Source organism: Carassius carassius, chromosome 17 (assembly GCF_963082965.1).
Source record: "Carassius carassius chromosome 17, fCarCar2.1, whole genome shotgun sequence".
Classification (NCBI taxonomy): Eukaryota; Metazoa; Chordata; class Actinopteri; order Cypriniformes; family Cyprinidae; genus Carassius; species Carassius carassius.
Window position 1 is genome coordinate 16,260,469 of NC_081771.1, and position 5,000 is coordinate 16,265,468.

General features: G+C 39.2%; 13 non-coding genes across 13 annotated transcripts; all 13 read left to right on the top strand.

Annotated features, from left to right (window-relative positions):
- The first annotated feature begins 249 nt into the window (after positions 1–249).
- Positions 250–321, top strand: trnaa-ugc (transfer RNA alanine (anticodon UGC)). The gene has a single exon. It is a non-coding gene; the product is annotated as a tRNA-Ala (tRNA).
- Positions 322–445: 124 nt separating this feature from the next.
- Positions 446–517, top strand: trnaa-cgc (transfer RNA alanine (anticodon CGC)). Its single transcript has one exon. It is a non-coding gene; the product is annotated as a tRNA-Ala (tRNA).
- Positions 518–640: 123 nt separating this feature from the next.
- On the top strand, positions 641–712 carry trnaa-ugc (transfer RNA alanine (anticodon UGC)). The gene has a single exon. It is a non-coding gene; the product is annotated as a tRNA-Ala (tRNA).
- A 294-nt stretch (positions 713–1,006) lies between these two features.
- Positions 1,007–1,078, top strand: trnaa-ugc (transfer RNA alanine (anticodon UGC)). The gene has a single exon. It is a non-coding gene; the product is annotated as a tRNA-Ala (tRNA).
- Positions 1,079–1,399: 321 nt separating this feature from the next.
- Positions 1,400–1,471, top strand: trnaa-ugc (transfer RNA alanine (anticodon UGC)). The gene has a single exon. It is a non-coding gene; the product is annotated as a tRNA-Ala (tRNA).
- A 276-nt stretch (positions 1,472–1,747) lies between these two features.
- trnav-uac (transfer RNA valine (anticodon UAC)) lies at positions 1,748–1,819 on the top strand. Its single transcript has one exon. It is a non-coding gene; the product is annotated as a tRNA-Val (tRNA).
- Positions 1,820–1,943: 124 nt separating this feature from the next.
- Positions 1,944–2,015, top strand: trnaa-ugc (transfer RNA alanine (anticodon UGC)). The gene has a single exon. It is a non-coding gene; the product is annotated as a tRNA-Ala (tRNA).
- Positions 2,016–3,058: 1,043 nt separating this feature from the next.
- On the top strand, positions 3,059–3,130 carry trnaa-ugc (transfer RNA alanine (anticodon UGC)). The gene has a single exon. It is a non-coding gene; the product is annotated as a tRNA-Ala (tRNA).
- A 116-nt stretch (positions 3,131–3,246) lies between these two features.
- Positions 3,247–3,318, top strand: trnaa-cgc (transfer RNA alanine (anticodon CGC)). Its single transcript has one exon. It is a non-coding gene; the product is annotated as a tRNA-Ala (tRNA).
- Positions 3,319–3,440: 122 nt separating this feature from the next.
- Positions 3,441–3,512, top strand: trnaa-agc (transfer RNA alanine (anticodon AGC)). The gene has a single exon. It is a non-coding gene; the product is annotated as a tRNA-Ala (tRNA).
- A 676-nt stretch (positions 3,513–4,188) lies between these two features.
- On the top strand, positions 4,189–4,260 carry trnaa-ugc (transfer RNA alanine (anticodon UGC)). Its single transcript has one exon. It is a non-coding gene; the product is annotated as a tRNA-Ala (tRNA).
- A 124-nt stretch (positions 4,261–4,384) lies between these two features.
- On the top strand, positions 4,385–4,456 carry trnaa-ugc (transfer RNA alanine (anticodon UGC)). Its single transcript has one exon. It is a non-coding gene; the product is annotated as a tRNA-Ala (tRNA).
- A 321-nt stretch (positions 4,457–4,777) lies between these two features.
- trnaa-ugc (transfer RNA alanine (anticodon UGC)) lies at positions 4,778–4,849 on the top strand. Its single transcript has one exon. It is a non-coding gene; the product is annotated as a tRNA-Ala (tRNA).
- The last annotated feature ends 151 nt before the right edge of the window (positions 4,850–5,000 follow it).

Sequence of the window (5,000 nt, forward strand, 5' to 3'; positions counted from 1 at the left end):
GCTTTAGTTCCCTAACTGGAGTTATAGTGTTTGTCAAACTACAGAAACATAAAAGCTGTCAACTTTATGGCTATATAGGCATGCTTTGCATGTATGAGATCCTTCCTTCAATCTCTATCATCTCCAAGCACTGTTTAATGAGTTTCATGAAGGTTTAAGCAAAATAATTTCTCTTCTTTCCTTGAAAGTGTTACATGACTGGATTGTTAGTCTTTGTAAAGTAAAGACGCAGCAATTTTAATGGAATATGAGGATGTAGCTAAGTGGTAGAGCGCATGCTTTGCATGTATGAGGTCCTGGGTTCAATCCCCAGCATCTCCAAGAACTGTTTAATGACTTTCATGTGAGTTTAAGCAAAATTATTTTGCTTCTTTGCTCTAAAGTGTTACGCGACTGGATTGTTAGTGTTTGTTATACAAAGAAGCAGCAATGTTGTTTGAAATATGGGGATGTAGCGCAGTGGTAGAGCGCATGCTTCGCATGTATGAGGTCATGGGTTCAATCCCCAGCATCTCCAAGAACTGTTTAATGACTTTCATGTGAGTTTAAGCAAAATTATTTTGCTTCTTTGCTCTAAAGTGTTACGCGACTGGATTGTTAGTTTTGTTATACAAAGAAGCAGCAATGTTGTTTGAAATATGGGGATGTAGCTCAGTGGTAGAGCGCATGCTTTGCATGTATGAGGTCCTGGGTTCAATCCCCAGGATCTCCAAGCACTATTACCTGCAAATTTAAGCAAAGCAGATTTGCTTTAGTTCCCTAACTGGAGTTATAGTGTTTGTCAAACTACAGAAACATAAAAGCTGTCAACTTTATGGCTATATAGGCATGCTTTGCATGTATGAGATCCTTCCTTCAATCTCTATCATCTCCAAGCACTGTTTAATGAGTTTCATGAGTTTCATGTAGGTTTAACCAAAATAATTTCTCTTCTTTCCTTGAAAGTGTTACATGACTGGATTGTTAGTCTTTGTAAAATAAAGAAGCAGCAATTTTAATGGAATATGGGGATGTAGCTCAGTGGTAGAGCGCATGCTTTGCATGTATGAGGTCTTGGGTTCAATCCCCACCATCTCCAAGAACTGCTTAATGACTTTCATGTGAGTTTAAGCAAAAATATTTTGCTTCTTTGCTCTAAAGTGTTATGCGACTGGATTGTTAGTGTTTGTGAATCAAAGAAGCAGCAATGTTGTTTGAAATATGGGGATGTAGCTCAGTGGTCGAGCGCATGCTTTTGCATGTATGAGGTCCTGGGTTCAATCCCCAGCATCTCCAAGAACTGTTTAATGACTTTCATGTGAGTTTAAGCAAAATTATTTTGCTTCTTTGCTCTAAAGTGTTATGCGACTGGGTTGTTAGTGTTTGTGAAACAAAGAAGCAGCAATGTTGTTTGAAATATGGGGATGTAGCTCAGTGGTAGAGCACATGCTTTGCATGTATGAGGTCCTGGGTTCAATCCCCAGCATCTCCAAGCACTATTACCTGCAAATTTAAGCAAAGCAGATTTGCTTTAGTTCCCTAACTGGAGTTATAGTGTTTGTCAAACTACAGAAACATAAAAGCTTTCAACTTTATGGCTATATAGGCATGCTTTGCATGTATGAGATCCTTCCTTCAATCTCTATCATCTCCAAGCACTGTTTCATGTAGGTTTAACCAAAATAATTTCTCTTCTTTCCTTGAAAGTGTTACATGACTGGATTGTTAGTCTTTGTAAAATAAAGAAGCAGCAATTTTAATGGAATATGGGGATGTAGCTCAGTGGTAGAGCACATGCTTTACATGTATGAGGTCCTGGGTTCAATCCCCAGCATCTCCAAGAACTGTTTAATGACTTTCATGTGAGTTTAAGCAAAATTATTTTGCTTCTTTGCTCTAAAGTGTTACGCGACTGGATTGTTAGTGTTTGTTATACAAAGAAGCAGCAATGTTGTTTGAAATATGGGGATGTAGCTCAGTGGTAGAGCGCATGCTTTGCATGTATGAGTTCCTGGGTTCAATCCCCAGCATCTCCAAGCACTATTACCTGCAAATTTAAGCAAAGCAGATTTGCTTTATTTCCCTAACTGGAGTTATAGTGTTTTTCAAACTACAGAAACATAAAAGCTGTCAACTTTATGGCTATATAGGCATGCTTTGCATGTATGAGATCCTTCCTTCAATCTCTATCATCTCCAAGCACTGTTTAATGAGTTTCATGTAGGTTTAAGCAAAATAATTTCTCTTCTTTCCTTGAAAGTGTTACATGACTGGATTGTTAGTCTTTGTAAAATAAAGAAGCAGCAATTTTAATGGAATATGGGGATGTATCTCAGTGGTAGAGTGCATGCTATGCATGTATGAGGTCCTGGGTTCAATCCCCAGCATCTCCAAGCACCGTTTGATGACTTTCGTGTGAGTTTAAGCAAAATAATTTTGCTTCTTTGCTCTAGTGTTACACGACTGGATTGTTAGTGTTGGTTAAACAAAGAAGCAGCAATGCTGTTTTAAATATGGGTATGTAGCTCAGTGGTTTATCGCAGGCTTCGCATGTATGAGGTCCTGGGTTGCATCTCCAAGCACCGTTTGATGACTTTCATGTGAGTTTAAGCAAAATAATATTGCTTCTTTGCTCTAGTGTTACACGACTGGATTGTTAGTGTTTGTTATACAAAGAAGCAGCAATGTTGTTTGAAAAATGGGGATGTAGCTCAGTGGTGGAGTGCATGCTTTGCATGTATGAGGTCCTGGGTTGCATCTCCAAGCACCGTTTGATGACTTTCATGTGAGTTTAAGCAAAATAATATTGCTTCTTTGCTCTAGTGTTACACGACTGGATTGTTAGTGTTTGTTATACAAAGAAGCAGCAATGTTGTTTGAAAAATGGGGATGTAGCTCAGTGGTGGAGTGCATGCTTCGCATATATGAGGTCCTGGGTTCAGTCCCCAGCATCTCCAAGCACCGTTTGATGACCTTCATGTGAGTTTAAGCAAAATAATTTTGCTTTTTTGCTCTAGTGTTACACGACTGGATTGTTAGTGATTGTTAAACAAAGAAGCAGCAATGTTGTTTGAAATATGGGGATGTAGCTCAGTGGTCGAGCGCATGCTTTGCATGTATGAGGTCCTGGGTTCAATCCCCAGCATCTCCAAGAACTGTTTAATGACTTTCATGTGAGTTTAAGCAAAATAATTTTGCTCTAAAGTGTTACACAACTGGATTGTTAGTGTTTGTTATACAAAGAAGCAGCAAAGTTGGTTGAAAAATGGGGATGTAGCTCAGTGGTGGAGCGCATGCTTCGCATGTATGACGTCCTGGGTTCAGTCCCCAGCATCTCCAAGCACCGTTTGATGAAATTCATGTGAGTTTAAGCAAAATAATTTTGCTTCTTTGCTCTAGTGTTACACGACTGGATTGTTAGTGTTTGTTAAACAAAGAAGCAGCAATGTTGTTCGAAATACGGGGATGAAGCTCAATGGTAGAGCGCATGCTTAGCATGTATGAGGTCCTGGGTTCAATCCCCAGCATCTCCAAGAACTGTTTAATGGCTTTCATGTGAGTTTAAGCAAAATAATTTTGCTTCTTTGCTCTAAAGTGTTACGCGACTGGATTGTTAGTGTTTGTTATACAAAGAAGCAGCAATGTTGTTTGAAATATGGGGATGTAGCTCAGTGGTGGAGCGCATGCTTCGCATGTATGAGGTCCTAGGTTCAGTCCCCAGCATCTCCAAGCACCGTTTGATGACTTTCATGTGAGTTTAAGCAAAATAATTTTGCTTCTTTGCTCTAGTGTTACATGACTGGATTGTTAGTGTTTGTTATACAAAGAAGCAGCAATGTTGTTTGAAATATGGGGATGTAGCGCCGTGGTAGAGCGCATCTTATGCATGTATGAGGTCCTGGGTTCAATCCCCAGCATCTCCAAGCACTATTACCTGCAAATTTAAGCAAAGCAGATTTGCTTTAGTTCCCTAACTGGAGTTATAATGTTTGTCAAACTACAGAAACATAAAAGGTGTCAACTTAATGGCTATATAGGCATGCTTTGCATGTATGAGATCCTTCCTTCAATCTCTATCATCTCCAAGCACTGTTTAATGAGTTTCATGTAGGTTTAAGCAAAATAATTTCTCTTCTTTCCTTGAAACTGTTACATGACTGGATTGTTAGTATTTGTGAAACAAAGAAGCAGCAATGTTGTTTGAAGTATGGGGATGTAGCTCAGTGGTAGAGCACATGCTTTGCATGTATGAGGTCCTGGGTTCAATCCCCAGCATCTCCAAGAAATGTTTAATGACTTTCATTTGAGTTTAAGCAAAATAATTTCTCTTCATTCCTTGAAACTGTTACATGAATGGATTGTTAGTATTTGTGAAACAAAGAAGCAGGAATGTTGTTTGAAATATGGGGATGTAGCTCAGTGGTAGAGCGCATGCTTTGCATGTATGAGGTCCTGGGTTCAATCCCCACCATCTCCAAGAACTGCTTAATGACTTTCATGTGAGTTTAAGCAAAAATATTTTGCTTCTTTGCTCTAAAGTGTTATGCGACTGGATTGTTAGTGTTTGTGAATCAAAGAAGCAGCAATGTTGTTTGAAATATGGGAATGTAGCTCAGTGGTCGAGCGCATGCTTTTGCATGTATGAGGTCCTGGGTTCAATCCCCAGCATCTCCAAGAACTGTTTAATGACTTTCATGTGAGTTTAAGCAAAATTATTTTGCTTCTTTGCTCTAAAGTGTTATGCGACTGGGTTGTTAGTGTTTGTGAAACAAAGAAGCAGCAATGTTGTTTGAAATATGGGGATGTAGCTCAGTGGTAGAGCGCATGCTTTGCATGTATGAGGTCCTGGGTTCAATCCCCAGCATCTCCAAGCACTATTACCTGCAAATTTAAGCAAAGCAGATTTGCTTTAGTTCCCTAACTGGAGTTATAGTGTTTGTCAAACTACAGAAACATAAAAGCTTTCAACTTTATGGCTATATAGGCATGCTTTGCATGTATGAGATCCTTCCTTCAATCTC